The sequence below is a fragment of the Elephas maximus genome, chromosome 1 (assembly GCF_024166365.1).
Source record: "Elephas maximus indicus isolate mEleMax1 chromosome 1, mEleMax1 primary haplotype, whole genome shotgun sequence".
NCBI lineage: Eukaryota > Metazoa > Chordata > Mammalia > Proboscidea > Elephantidae > Elephas > Elephas maximus.
The window spans coordinates 104,742,243-104,756,674 of NC_064819.1; the positions used below are offsets into that span (position 1 = coordinate 104,742,243).

The 14,432-nt window shown below is 48.7% G+C and overlaps 1 protein-coding gene across 1 annotated transcript in view; it reads right to left on the reverse strand.

Moving 5' to 3' along the window:
- Positions 1-14,432, reverse strand: part of LRFN2 (leucine rich repeat and fibronectin type III domain containing 2) — a 280,140-nt gene that overhangs the window by 197,052 nt on the left and 68,656 nt on the right. The gene's annotated exons all lie outside the window — the stretch shown is intronic.

Consider the following 14,432-nt stretch of genomic DNA (forward strand, 5'->3'; position numbering starts at 1 on the left):
TCCACAGCCCTCTGCAGTTGGCATGACAAGATCTTATTTTACCTAACAGACACTATGAAGAATAGCTTCAGTACACTCCACACCTGCTACGTGTCCATCCTGGACCAGGCACTGGCACGGTCTCGTGAGAAGTAAGTTCTATCGTTAGCCCCATTTTACAGATGAGTACCTGAAGCTTGCTGAGAAAGGTTACATAAGGCACCCAAGGCCACAAGGCAGTCACGTGACCACGCTAAGGCCCTCCCATAGCAGGGCAGGATGCGAACTCCACTTTCTCTCCTGAGCTCAAGTACTTTCTGTCTCCATGGCAGCATGGAGAGGTGAGTTGCTGGGCTCAAGGTCACAGAGGCAAGCGGAGGCTCAAAGCCAGGTCTTCCCAGGGCCGGTGCTCTTCCTGCTGCTACCCAGCTGGGCTTCTATGATGAAGGGCAGGAAGAGGGGCTGGGAAGGCCACCCACGTCTCCTGCCACCTCCCAGCAGTTCCAGGGAAATGACACACTGTTTTCCTTATAATCATGAGCAACAGGAGTTCAGGAAACCTGGGGGATAATGGCCCGATTAGCCTACTTTCTTAGCACATAGGAGGGAGAAAATTAAAAAAATGAAATAAAACTGCATCCAAACCTTGGTGCCCTAACCTAGTAAAACCACACGAAGATGTAAAAGGAAGGAAAAATCCCATTGGGGTCAACTCAGCTACCTCCCTGCCCCTAACAGGTGTCCAATGACCAGGACAGATCAGCTGGATGCCTGCTGTGGCCCAGGAGCTACATCAATGGCTCGGTAACTAACCACAGGGTGAGTTACCGAGCCCTGAATCACACCACTGCCACCACCACCGCCCACACATACTTGTAGCCCTCTTCTCTCTTCAGTTGTGAAGTGGGTGAAGCTTAGCCTCTGCTGTCCGCCCTTCTGCACCTTTCCCATCCTTCTTGGTGGCCTGGCTCACCCAGGAAGGGGACCAAAGCTCTCCTGCTCATTCTCTCTCCCTTCTACCCTGCTCAGCCAGTCGTTTAAACTGTGTCTTTTCTTACGCAACAAAAAGCCCACTTAAAGGAGTAGTGGTTTAGTGGTAGAATTCTCACCTCCCGCACAGGAGACTCGGGTTTGATTCCTGGCTAATCCACTGGCCGGCACCACCAGCCTGGCAGTGGAGACTTGCATGTTGCTAGGATGCTGAACAGGTTTCAGCGGAGCTTCCAGACTAAGTCAGACTAGGAAGAAAGGCCTGATGATCTACTGCTGAAAATCAGTTAATGAAAACTCTATGGATCAAAATCCAGTTGTTCATGGGGTTATCCTGAATCTGGGAAAGACTCGATGGCAGCCAGCAAAAACAACCTACTTAAAGGAGTGTGTGGAGCCTGAGGGATCGGTGAGGGAGGCATCCCCACGGGTGAGGGGCCCGCCAGGTGCCCTGAAATCAGGCCATGATGGGGCTTGTGAAAAAGTGGGTCATGATAGTAACAGGTCTCCCTGTAGTGGAGCCCCCACTCCCAGCCCAGGTAGCTCCAGAAGCTCCAGACCCTACTTCTTTCTCTCCTATTAAAAGAACCACAATGACATCATGGAAAACAGACTGAACTTGGGGTAAAGAGAACTGGGTTCTAGTCCTGGCATTGCTCCCCCCTTGCTGTGTGACCTTAGGCAAGTCACTTCTCCCTTCGGGACTTAAGTATCCCCAAACACCATTGCTGTCAAGTCGATTCCAACTCATAGCGACCCTATAGGACAGAGTAGAACTGCCCCATAGAGTTTCAAAGGAGTGATTGGTGGATTTGAACTGCCAACCTTTTGGTTAGCAGCGGTAGCTCTTAACAACTATGCCACCAGGGTTTGGACTTGAGTATATCTTGTGTAAAATACAGGGGTTGGTGTAGAGGGACTTCCCTCCAGCTCTGGCCCCTTGGACTTTGAGTCTGTGACAAGGCAGTATGTCACATCTCCCTCTGGCTCCATTGTCCTCCTCCGGGGAGATGCTGGTGACTTCGGGGCGGGGGGGGGGGGGCGGGAGAGCCGGAGCTAGGAGCATTCCACAGGCCACGCCTCTGCCCACCCCTGCCTGGAGCCACACTTCCCGTTCCAGTCTGGAAATCACCTAAAGCTCAGGGGGCGGCCCTGCTGCTCACTGGCTCTGCAGGCAACTTACAGCCTCTCCAGGGTGCGCCTGACAAAGGAGGACTAAATGGCTTGCTTTCCGTATGCAAATAAAGCTGCCAATTTACATTCATTTGCACCTGATGGGTGTCTGAAATGGATGGATTTGATTTGTGCCTGATCGGTAAGTGTCTAATTTATTAATCAATAAAACGTCATGTACAGGCACAAGGATCCCTGGTTCCAGCCGGCCTCCATATATATGTAAATAATGCAATCTCTCAATCTACTTGTTATGTAAATGGTAATATAAAACTGACAGAAATACGCCTGCAGAACTTTATGAGCGGAGGGAACTGAGACTTACACGTGCTCTGTGCCCACCCTTTACCCCTTGGCCCATTTGGTGGCTCTTTCCTCTGGTCACTCCTTTCTCTCACTATTCCCTTATGCCCCTAACCCACCTCACCTCCTCCAGGAAGCCCCGCCTGCACCTCCAGCCCTCCCACATTGCCAGGCCTCCATCTAGGGACCTTCACTGTTACCTCCTGGGCCATCTCCCTCTTCTCTGGCCCTTGAACTTTGCCCCCAAGACCACACCTGACACAGCCTGGCCCCAAGCTCTCCCCTCTCCATCTCTGCCTGTTGAAATTTACCCCCTTGACAGAGCACCTAAATGATACCATCTTTGACACACACTGAGCATGTAGGCATGAAATCGGTGCTGGGAAGAGAGGAGGGTAAATGGTCTCTGTCTTCCGTGCAAAACTCTGGGTGGTGCAAAGTTAATGTGTTCAGCTGCTAACTGACACATTGGAGGTTCAAGTCCACCCAGAGGTACCTCGGAAGAAAAGTTTGGCGATCTAATTCTGAAAGATTATTGAAAACCCCACGGAGCACAGTTCTACTCTGACATACGTGGGGTTGCCATGAATCAGAGTTGACTCCGTGACAACTGTTTTTTGTTTCCTTTTTGGTGTTTTTAGTTTTGGTCCTCAAGATGCTGTGCGTTTCATAGTAGCCATGTTTCCATCAACTGTGTGCCAGGCACTGTTCTAAGCACCACTTACGGGTTTGTCCGCTCAGTTCTCAGAATAACCCCGCGAGGGCAGTACTCGTGTGTCTGTCTTACAGATGATGACAACGAAGCTCATTCAGAGAGGTTGTATTTCCCACAGGTGCAAAAGGGCAGAACTGGGTTTGAATCCAGGCAGCATGGTCCACTGTTAGTCTCCTCGACACCACAGAGATTGGAAAAGGTCATTCCAAGTCATGATGTATAAAGCACCCAGTTCAATCTCTATTATAGTACCTCCTCCAGGGGCCACACAACAATCCTCAGCAGAGACGGATAAGGGCACCCTTTCTGATCCTGCCGGGCCCACAGCCCGCCCTTCTAGGAAGGCACTGCTCTTTGATCTGGTGGCCACCCATTTCCAGCGCATCTGTTCTTTACACCAGCTACATGGTCTTTCTCCCACTCCTGAGCTGCCAGGGTTCTCCCATCACAGCATTTATTTTTCTCCATGTCTGAGCCTTGTTGCCCACTGCCAGCCCCTGAGTGCAAGGCCGGCTCTGCTCTGTGCCAGCGGTCCCCAGTGTGCCCAGCACTCTGCAGACGTATGTTTAGAATGATTGGTTTCCTTTTGGACCCAGCCTGTAGGTCATCCCCCCTTCACACTCCTTCTGACCGCTTCTGCCTGCTTAACCCCCAGCTTCAGGAGCCACTCTCAGCCCACATTTTATAAAGGGTTGACACCTAGGAGGTGAAGCAGCACTCACCGCATCATGTATCTGGGAAGAGGTAAAGGTCAGCCAGCACCTTAAGGACCCCAGGACCTTTGCATAACCCTGGGCAAAGTGGGAAGGGAGAGTTCCAATACGACAAACCGAAATTCCTAAGAAAATCGGGGCAAAGGGGCTCAGGGTTAGCTTTAAGTCAGTGTAAATAAAAGAATTGTGATTTTTACTGCCCCCCTAAATTTGTGGACCAAGACGCCTACCAATCACACATTTTCCTGCAGTTGATCAATGTGAGCTTGTGGGAAATGTAACTCACCTTCATATTTGCTTAAACCAAATGGAATACAGAAAGGAAATAAATCTTCTGCCAAGCTATCAAGTAGTACATTTTAAACCCAAAATAAAGAACCTTAGGCTTGTCTATGGATTTAGATTATGCATAGCTTTCTGCCGCCGCTTCCTGCGTTCACATCAGTAATATTTCTTGAAAGGTGGTGGAGAGTTTCAGCGTCCGGGTTCAAATCTTAGCTCTGCCACTTGCTGGCTGAGTGACCTTGGGGAAGTTACGGAGCCTCCCTGTGGCTCAATTTCCCCAGCTGTAAAGCGGGAGCAGTGATTGCACCCCCTTCACAGGGTGGACGCGACAACTCAATCAGATCATACATGTGCGTGCTCAGCCCAGGCCCAGCTTGGCACACGGTAAGGCTCAATAAAAAGCAGTCTTAGCCTTGCCCTAGTGGCGCAACATAAGCACTCAGCTGCTAAGCAAAAGGGTGGCAGTTGGAACCCACCCAGTGGCTCCATGGGAGGAAGACCTGGCAATCTGCTTCTGTAAAGATTACAGCCCAGAAAATTCTACAGAGCTGTTCTATTTAACACGTGGGGTTGCCATGAGTCGGAATCACTTGGACAGCAATGAGTTTACTATTATCACCCTCATTTGAGGCTCTTGTTTTTTTGAACTTCCTCATCTCATATAGCAGATAACCTAAATATAAGCACTACGCTGACCGTACCGATGGCCCCACACCTGCTCTCCCCGCCTGGCCTGGCCTGCGCTCCTTGCACACATGTCCAAGTACCCAGTTCACATCTTCCCCAGACTGTCCCACTGTCCCCTAAACTCCACCTGATCCAAGCCAAATTCTTTTCTGCTTCATACCCTGCTCCTATCCTTGTGTGCCTGGTCTGTGGTTAATGTCATCATTGTTTGCTTGGCTGTGCCAAACCAGAATCCTTAGAACCAATTTAGGGGGAAGGAGGGCTAAAAACTTGTTTGTTAAAATATAAGATCCCTGGGGGCAGTTAGTATATGTGAATGGGGGAAGAACAACTCGGAAAGAGGATAAGAATGACTGCACAACTCGAAGAAAGTAATGAAGGGTACTGAATTGTACGTGTAGAAATTGTTGGTATATGTCCTGCTATATACATGCTCAACAACAAAAATAAAATCAGTTATAAGAAAATATGAGATGCCTACAGAAAAGTGCACATATCATAAGCTCAGTGAATTGGTGCAAAATAGACACACTAGTGTGACCAGACAGAACTTAATCAGCCCCCCTGCAGAAGTCCCCCCACGCCCTCTTCTAGTCACTCCCCGTCAAGAGTAACCACTCTCCTGACTCCTAGCACCACAGATCTGTCTCACCCGTTTTTGTAATTTATAGAAATGCAATCTTACAGCATGTACTCTTTTATACCTGGCTTTTTTCATTAAACATTATCTTCACGAAATTCTCAGATATCGTGCAACATAATTTTAGATTGTCGTTCTTATTCCCATGTCATATTCTACTGTGTGACTATATCCGGCTTTATATATTTATCTGTCCTCTTCCCTGCTGATGAGCATTCGGGCATTCTCCAGTTGGGGGCTCTTGTGCATGGTACTGCTGGGAAGACCCAAGTATATACGTGTACATCTCTACTGCGTGTACCCCGAGGAGGGTGTTGCCAGGTCACAGAGTATACACGCATGCCGCTTTCGTGAATTCTGCCAAACAGTTTTCCAAGTGTCTGCCCCAACATAAGGTCCCTGGTACAGTTTGGGCTCGGCTGCTAACAGAAAGGTTGGCAGTTCGAATCCACCCAGCAGTGTCATGCAAGAAAGACCGGGTGATCTGCTTCCGTAAAGAAACAACCAATAAAACCTTATGGAGTTCAGTTCCATGAGTCAGAATCAATAACGAGTTTGGCTCTTTTAGAGGTCCCTGGGTAGCACAAACAATTTGCACTCGACTACTAACCTAAAGGTTGGTGGTTCAAACCCACCCAGAGGTGCTGCAGAAGAGAGGCCTGGCAATCTGCTTCCACAAAGATCACACCCAAGAAAACCCTGTAGGGCACAATTCTACTCTGTAATACATGGGGTCAGAATTGGCTCAATGGCAATGGGATTTTAGTTTTTATTCCAACATATCCTCTCTCCAGCTGCATAGAATTCCAGTTACCCTCGGAGCTGTTTTGATTCCTCCCTTCCTCTCCCTCCCTCTCCAGGCAGCATTTACCACTGTCTTATCTGTCTGCCAGGTTTTTGTTTATGAGGCTGCTTCCCATGGGCACCCTGATCCTGCTGATTCTACTCATGAGATAGTTCTGTAATCCATACCCTCTCCTCCAGCCCCACAGCCGCTGCCTGAATGCTGCCCCTCCTTATCTCCTGTCTGGGCTATTACCTATCACAGGACTTCCTCACAAGCCTGAACCAGCCACTCTTCCCCACTCTCTGCTCCTTGTCTCAGCAGGATGCCCCAATGTACACATGGCAGCACAGCTTTCTGCTCGAGAACTCCAACAGTCCCTAGCACCTAAAACAAAGTCCCCAGGCCAGGATCTGTGAGCTTCTTGCAGGCAGGTGCCTGTGCCTCCATACAGCCCTGCATGGCTCCTGTCTCATAATCAGTGCTCAGTATGTGTGACGATCCAATTCACATTCTGGCCCCCCTGCCTTCCCAATCTTGTCCCTGGAAGCTTGCCCAGTGTACCCACCCTCTCCAGGGGACAGCTGCACACTGCACATCCATCGAGTTGCTCATATATCACTGTGGGCCTACTATGTACCAAGGAGTCCCTGGGTGGCACAAATTGTTAAGTGCTTAACTACTAAACAAAAGGTTGGCGGTTTGAATCCACCCAGAGGCACTTTGGAAGAAAGGCCTGGTGATCTATTTCCAAAAGGTCATAGCCATTGAAAACCTGTGGAGTGCAGTTCTACTCTGACATATATGGGGTCACCAGGAATCAGGGTCAACTAGACGGCAACTGGTTTTTTGGCATTATGTGCCAAGAGCTTGGTAGGTGCTTTTCCTTTTGCTTGAAATTCTTTCCACCTGTGGGGACAGTTTTAGGCAGGCGGCAGTCTAGTCCTACTTGGGGTCAACTAGATGGCAGAGATAGCTGGGATGGACCTCTAATTCATCACAGCCCACCCTGCCTGCTCGAGAATGGACTTAGACTATCCTGTACTCGCTCCCAAGTGGATGAGAGGGATGGACATGGCTACAGTCACGGCAAGATCCACTCATCTCCATACAACTGATTTATAGTCTGCACAGGACAGAAGCTGACACACACCTCTTAAAACACCTGGGGTGGCCACGGATGCAAAAGTGCTTTCCACCAAACGGCAAGTTTGGGCTTTTCAAAAGGACCAGACAGGATTCTTAACTCTGCTCAGATGGGCTCTGTACTAGTTTCCTAAGATCCCCAACAAAGTACCACAAAGTGGCTGGCTTAAAATAATTGTTTATTGTCTCACAGTTTTGGAGGCTACAAGTCCAAATTCAGGATATTAGCAGAGCCATGCTCTCTCTGGAGCCCTGGTGGCACAGTGGTTAAGAGCTCAGCTGCTAACCAAAAGGTCAGCAGTTCGAATTCACCAGCAGCTCCTTGGAAACCCTATGGGGCAGTTCTACTCTCTCTGAAGGCTCTAGGGAAAAGTCCTTCCTTATTTCCCCCAGTTTCTGGTGGCCCCAGGTGATCACTGCCTTGTAGCCGCAGGGTCACACAAAGTTCTTCCCTCTGTGTTTCTTTGACTGTTTCCCCACAGAGCATTGGTGGGTTCAAAGTGCTGATCTTTCAGTTAGCATCCAAGCATTTAACCACGGAGCCACCAGGGCTCCTTCTTTTACAAAGATACCACTCACATTGGATTAGGGCCTACCCTACTTCAGTATGGCCTCATGTTAACTTAATTGACGACGTCTTCAAAGATTTTATCTGCAAACAAGGTTCATGTCCACAGACACTGAGGGTTAGGACTTCAATATATTTTTTGGGAAACACGATTTAATATATAACAGTCTCAGAGGCAGGTGTGCACCCCATGTAAAGAAGAGGGACAGGAAACTGGACCTCCTGGACAAAAACTACTGAGCCTTCTTCAGCTCTGTGAAGCCATCTTTAACAGCTCCTGCTTGTATTATGCAAAGGGAATGTACCCTGTGCATACATCTGTGGTCACAGCCATCCTTACGACAACCATGCTTCCCTTTTTTTTTTTTTACATTTATTTTCTCAGCAGTTTATAAGACAATATCACATGCTTTATATCTCTTAGTGCAATAACCCTATGTAAGATATGTTCTGTTATTCCCATTTCACAAAGAAACAGGCCCAGAGAGGCTAAGTAACTTGCCCAAAGGCACACAGCTAGGAAGTGGCACAGTCAGAGATTAAATCCAAGTTGTCTGAAGCAAAATCCATCCCACCATCCCTGCCTCTGCTTGCCCTACCCACCGAAATCCGGCACCTCCTCCAAGTTGCCTCATGTGTTATTCCCTACAAGGCAGTTCCGGATTTCCCGGGCAGAATTAATTAATCTCTCCTTTGTACACTTTATCTGAACTTTTATTACAGTAATTATAGCAGCCTGACTTTTATTACAACCGGTATTTACATGTCTGCCTCTCTAACTGGGCTATGAGCTTAAGAAGGGCAGAACCCGGTCAATTTTGTACCTTGAGCACCCAGCAGGTGGATACTGAACCCAAGGTAATCACAATAACAGCAAGACAATATGGAAGACCTCCAGGCCTCAGGCTTAATTGGTCCTTGACTTGCTTTACCTAGACTGTGGGTCAAGTACCCAGGGCGGACTGGCTGCCTATGGTTGTAAAAATGCAACAGGATGTTTAAATTCTTTAGTGATAGAGCCTTATGTGCCCAGTAGGATGGGCATGTTTCTCCAGGTTTCTTGGGATGTCTTGTTGCTGTGTTCTCTCAAGTCAATTCTGACTCATAGTGACCCTATAGGACAGAGTAGAGCTGCCCCATAGGGTTTCCTAAGCTGCAATCTTTACAGGAGTAGATTGCCAGGTCTTTTCTCCTGCAGAGCTGGTGGTGGGTTTGAACCGCCAAACTATCGGTTAGCAGCTGAGTACTTAACCATAATTGTCTCACCCTCTGGGTCTCTGTTATGGGCTGAATTGTGTCCCCCAGGTAAGAATGTTGGTCTCAAACCTCAGTAGCTGAAAATGTGACCTCTTTTGGAAAGTCTTTGAAGATGTTATCAGTTATGTTAACATGAGGTCATACTGCAATAGGGTAGTGTCCTTATAAAAGGGGTGAAGAGACCCAGGGAGGCGCATGGGGGAAGCCAGCCATGCGAGGGCCAAGGTGTGCTGCAGCTGCAAGCCAAAGGATGCCTGCAGCTATCAGACGCTGAGAGACAAGAAAGGATTCTCCCCTTGAGCCTTCAGAGAGAAGAATATGCTGCAGCCCTGAATTTGAACTTCTAGCCTCCAGAACTAGGACAATAAATTTCTGTTCTTACAAGCCACTCTCTTGGTGGCGCTTTGTTACAGCAGCCCTGGGAAACAAATACCATCTCCATTTTGTTTGGTTCTCTGTCTCTCTCTCTCTCTCTATTTCTCCATTTCCCTTGTCGTTTTTTTTTTCTCTTTCTCTTAACTGGACAAAATACAGAATCAAAACACATTTTCTATTACTTGTACCAATTGATTTTTTTTTTAAATCTGTTCCCTGCTCTAAAAAGTATATGAGTGGGATGTTTTCTACTTTACTCTTCTGCTCAGAACACCACAGACAGAGAGAAATCAGATTTCTTTCTCCTTAAGGGACCCTCAATTAATCTTTTCTTTCCATTACTGACTATTAACAGGAAAAAAAAATGTAGTCCTTCCCTCTTTCACCCCACTAAAGAGAGGGGCTGCTTCCCAGACTGTGCCAGGCCAGCCAGCCAGCCTGCACTGGATGCCCCAGGAGCAGAGGCCAAAATAGCCCTTCTTTGGACACAAAGGGCAGATGCAGCCCCAATGGGTAGGGACCTGGTGTCCCGAGAAAGGAGACCTTGCAAACAAGCATTGCACCCATAGAAGAGGCAGGTTGCAAAATCTTAAGACACGTGTTGAGGAGAAAAGAAGGGACCCGAAGATGAGGTATTCGCATAACACAGCCTGGACTGAGGAAGACGAGAAAACGCCTCGATCTGTGGCCACAAAGCAAGGTAAATGCGAGAGTGGTTTGGCATAATCATACTAATATTACAGCTCTAGCGTGATTATTAAAGAGCACTGGTGGTGCAACACTTGAGTGCTTGGCTGCTGACCAAAAGTTTGGCGGTTCGAACCCACCCAGTGGCTCCACAGGAAAAAGAACTGGTGATTTGCTCCCATAAAGATGACAGCCTAGGAAATCTATGAGGCAGTAAAGTTCAACTCTGCAAGGCAGGCAAACAAGATCTGTTCAGGCTCTGAAGCTAACTGCATGACCCTGGGCAGATTATGTAACCTCCTTGTGCCTCAGTTTCCCCTCTTGAAAAATGGGCTTCATAATAACAGATACTTCATAAGGATTTTATGAGAATTTACTGAGAAAATACATATAAAGAGCTTGATATAGTGCCTGGCACACAGGAAAAGCCTAATATGCACTAGATATTGATGTTAGTGTCCCTGGGTGGTGCAAATAGTTTGCACTTGACTACTGACCTAAAGGCTGGCAGTTCAAACCCATCCAGCAGTAACACGGAAGAAAGACCTGGCAATCCACTTCCATAAAGCTTATAGCCAAAAAATCCAGTTCAACCCTGTAACATGTAAGGGTCAACATGAGTCGGAATTGACTCAATGGCAATAATTTGTTTTGGTTTTATTGCTATTACTTATTGGACTCATTCTTCCCCTCTTCTCTGGGGTCATTCTCCTTGGGCCCCCGGGCACAGGCTCTGGGGTCACCTTGCTGGGTCAGTCTGAGGAGTAGGAGGAAGGGACAAAAGGAGCATTTGGACAAGATCAAGAAAGCTACTCTTTACTGAGTATTCGCTAAGTGCCAGGCACCCTGCACATATCTTCTTATAAAATCTCCAGGGATAAATACCACCCCCCATTTCAAGTGTGGGGTGCTTTAAGGCTCAGGGCAATGAAGCAACTTACACAAGGCGCACAACAAGAGAGTGGCAGAGCTCGGATTTGCACTCAGGTCTGTCCGATTCCAAAGCCCAGGCTTTAACCACTCTTCACTCTACCTCCTTTGGGAAGCCCCTGGTCAGAGTCATTCCAGGAAGCAAGACAGGCTGGGAAAGAGTATCTCCACCATGGGAGGCCTTGACAGATGCCCTCTGCCTTGTTGTGTGATCTTAAACAAACCCTATGATCTGTCTGGGGCAGTGGTTAAGTGCTGTGGCTGCTAACCAAAAGGTCAGCAGTTCAAACCCACCAGGCGCTCTTTGGAAACTCTATGGGGCAGTTCCACTCTGACCTAATAGGGTCACTATGAGTCGGAACCGACTTGACGGCAGTGGGTTTGGTTTTGTCTGTGTCTCCATCACCTCACCGCCCATCAGCAGAGATGAAGAAGGGAATGCCCTTTGGGAGGTACTTAGAAAGTTACAAGGAAGCTGCATGATTTTTATCATTATCATGATCGTTATCATGACCATTAGGCTTATTCACCCCAAGTAGGCGGGCAGCTGGGTCCTGAAGGTTCGGGGGAGCTCAGGGTAGCCAGATGCCCAGGCTGCAACCTGGCCCTGGGAGTCCCAAAGGGGAGGAAGGAGTGGGGCCTGGACCATCCCCTGCCACTGCCCTGGTGTCTGAGGGGATGGACAGGGACCGCCTGGAGTCAGGAGACATCCATTGCAGCTCATCAGACACAGGCTCTGACATGACCCCATTAACCACCCAGACCTGCTCTCCCCCAACCTGGCATCTCCTTAGCAGGTGGCAGCACTGGGAGCGAGGCACTGCCTCCTGTTCTGCAGACCAGCCAAGCTCCATTCATTAACTGCTCAGCTGCGCAGCCAGCATCATCTGTGGCGGGTACAGGCGGGAAGGAGGGGAGGGCGGGCAGGGGTGAGGGTCGGGCGCTTTGCTGATTATGCATCAAGTCTCTTATTATGCCCATCTCATCACTGTACTCAGAGTGTTGTGAGTGTAGATAACCCAAGTCTGTCGAAGTGGCATTTGACGTGCACGATGCAGAGAACAAAATAATTTGATTAGGGAAAGGGGACAAAAAAGACAAGGAGAGGAAGGGAGGGTGACCTGGTTTTGCAGCTGGCTCAGCGATGTTGGAGCAGATGGGTCTGGCCCAAGTTGGAATGTTAGGAAGATACTGGGCAGGCCTAGGATGGAGGAGTCAGGTGGGAAGACGGAAATAAGGAGTTTGAGGTCAGTTGCCAGCTTCTTGTGACCAGTCATGGAAGACATCTCTTCAAGCAGAGGCAAGGCAGGGCAGGAGAGCTAGAACAGTTCACTGAGCTCTGGCAGGAGGAGGGGATCCGGAGCAAGAGTCTAGGAGAGAGTACTTGGAGAGTTCCCGGACTACTGGGGGAGACACAGCCCTGCCCTCAGGGAGCCCCAGTCTCAGGGGAGACACAGTCCTGTCCTCAGAGAGCCCCAGTCTGAGGGGGAGACACAGCCCTGCCCTCAAGGAGCCCCAGTCTGAGGAGGAGACACAGCCCTGCCCTCAGGGAACCCCAGTCTGACAGGGGAGTAACAGATCCTGCTTTTAGGGAGCTTCTAGTCTCAGGGAGGGGTGTCAAAGCTATTGCCCCCTCCAAAGAGATACCCAGGACGTATATTACATGCATGTCTTAACTATTTCCCAAGGTCAGGATTCTCCCAAGGTCAGAACTAAACAAAGTGATGAGTGGTCAGACTTCTGACTCATGAGTGGATGGAGTTTTCCTTATTTTTTTTTTTTAGGTAGAGTTAGGAAAATGAAAAGAACCAGGGTAATGAGACTGAAGGGCCTGGGGCTAAAGGAGAGACAAAGAGAGAAACAAAGACGACAGAGAAGAGCCTGTTCTTGGCTGGGAATCACAAGAAGGTAGGTAATAGCTGGGAAACTCCAAGACCTGTCCCAGAGAGAGGCAGGAGAGCTGGCCTGGAGGGTTGCAGGCTGAAGCCCCCCAGAGGAGGCAGGAGAATACCTACAGATGAAAGCAGGGGCAGGTAAGTGGTCATTAACGGAGAGTCTGGTGGAACCTTGGAGGCCTTGAATCTCATTTCCCATCTCCAGGTCAAGAAACGCCCCCTAGAGGATAATAATATAAGTACTTACTACTACTACTATTATTATTATTTACTATTATATCATTTATTCAGTGATTACCATGTTCCAGGCACTGTTTTCAGTACTTCACATGCACAAACTTATTTAAACTTTATGACAACACTGTAAGGGAGGTACTATTAATTACTGTATCCCAGATAAGGAAACTGAGGCACAGAGCATTTAAGTAACTCGCCAAAGGTTATGAAGCTGGTACGTGGCAGAGCTGAATTTGAACCCAGGCAATCTGACATGGTGGTTATCCATTCTCTGCTTACTTGATTCTGGAACTGGGAGCTTACTACCTCAAAAGACTGTTATTTCTAGAGCACCTTCTAGCAAGATCTGATGTACAGAGCAGAAGCTCATCACTCAAGATGTATAAGGTCCATGAAGGTAGTAACCCCAATGCCAAGGAGTTGGTACATAGTAGGCTTTCATGAATATTTTTGTGGATTGAATGTCCTTCCAAGTAGAAGCATTCCCTGGGGAACACATAATTTCACTTCCAGGGCCACAACCAGGAATGGCCACATGTTCTGGGCGTTCCCCTACCATGTCACATCCAAGTGTGGCCAGAATGAGCCTCAAGTATGGAAACTCAAACCAAGAAACTCCCAAGGTGCTATGAGAACTGAGGGGGTTTTTATGAGAGAGCTGAAAGCAAGGCCCAGCTCCAGTGTCCCCTCCTCCAGGAAGCAACCCTGACCACTCCAGCTCTCCTCCAACTGCTGTGGTCTTCACATCTCCCCTGGTCCTGAGTCATACCTGATGGGGTTGGTATCCTGTCTGTGGGGGAGCTCACCTCCCCGCTAGACCACAAACTCCACTAAGGCAGGTGCTGCTCTCCAGCCCCCAAAGTCTTGACATAGGGTTAGGAACAAAGGACAAACGAACCGCAGAGGTCATAGGGGAGGGGCTACGGCATATGGGGGAGGGCTGGAGCACCCTACTCATCCCAATCACACCCACCTTCCAGCTGCAAATATGAGACCCCAGGACTCCTCAGAGATTGGCGAGCCCCCCTCACATGCTCCATCACCTTCCCTGTGGCTGCAGCTTCACCT